The sequence below is a fragment of the Glossina fuscipes genome, unplaced genomic scaffold (assembly GCF_014805625.2).
Source record: "Glossina fuscipes isolate IAEA_lab_2018 unplaced genomic scaffold, Yale_Gfus_2 0, whole genome shotgun sequence".
NCBI classification, from domain to species: domain Eukaryota; kingdom Metazoa; phylum Arthropoda; class Insecta; order Diptera; family Glossinidae; genus Glossina; species Glossina fuscipes.
The window spans coordinates 281,433-282,908 of NW_023998414.1; positions in this window are offsets into that span (position 1 = coordinate 281,433).

Consider the following 1,476-nt stretch of genomic DNA (forward strand, 5'->3'; position numbering starts at 1 on the left):
TTTTGAAATATTTAAAAAATATATTTTTCATCAAAAATCGAACCAAAACAATAACAGCACAACAGTAAAAACTTAAGAGAGCTTAATTATAATTATCGACTGTATTAGTGGAAACAATTATCAGCCGTGAGGAGCAACAGAAGCAACACAAAAAAAAAAAACAAAATATATATATATACATATATATATATATATATATATATATATATATAAAATTAGGGGAAGTTATGTGTGGATTAATATAATATATATATATATATATAAAAGTGTGCGGTAGTTGTTCAAACAATAATAACAGTAAGAGCAACAGCAACAATACCAATATCAAATATTATAGATAAATATTGGAAATATTGGAAAGAGGAGAACATTTTCTTATTGGAATCATATAATAACAATTGTGAGTGAGAAGAGTTCAACTAGCGCTTTAAAGAGCAGCACACAATGAAAATATTAGGAGAATTACGGTAAAAAGCATGCGCCATATTTTTTGTTTGCTTACAATTTGAAATAAGCGAAAAGAGCACGACTACGTATTGCATTGAGACGAAGCGAAGAGCAAAGCTATAGGTATACTATAGCAGTTAGCAGATGGTTAGATGTTCATACACACAAAGCAGTAAATTTTATTTAATGTTTATGGGATAGAGATGAGACCGATTGGCCAGAATTCCTTTTTCTTTTTTGTTTTTGTTTTTTTTGTTTTTTTGTTATTTTATCAGAGTTTCGTCTGCTGCTTTTTATAGAAACGTTCATGAAAGTGTAGGAAAGAATTGCTGCTGCTAGTACTACACGCTGTCTGTGTACTACTACGGCTTCTGCTGTTGTTATTATATTTAGTATGAATTATTTGTTGTTGTTGTCATTGTCGTGTAAACAGTGATTTTACCGTTGGACTTTTTGCAAAAAAAAAAAAAATATTTCGTTTTGAAAATTGCGAAGTTACGGTTTCAGAATTTGTTTTGCCGATTTTTGTTCATCTTTTTAAAAGTATTAGAACGGACACACACACAAAGATAATCGCAATAAATTTTTGAAAAATTTTACTTATACACGCAACTCTTATTTACTGATTGTTATTATCGTTGTTATTGCTACTAGCGCCTAACACTGTTTTGCTGCCACTTCTACTGCTACTGCTGCTGCTGCTCCGATTACTACTATTGCTGGCTTAACTGAGCTTTTATCTTTTTTCTTTTCTGTTTCTGTTTTTTTTTTTTTTTTTTTTTTTTTTTTTTTTTAAACACTTTAACACTTTTTATTTTCTTTCTTTTTTGGCTGCCGCTGGTCATAAGAATATTTTTTTTACTTATTTGTTAGCACAGCAGTAAGTCTCAGATCAGGCTCTCGGTCCCTTTTGCAGAGGACAACAAAACTGTTGGACGACATTTAGTATGACAACAGTTTAACGTGGAAATTACTACGAATTTGTTGTGTGTGAATATACAACGCAAAAAAATACAAATATAAAAAAAA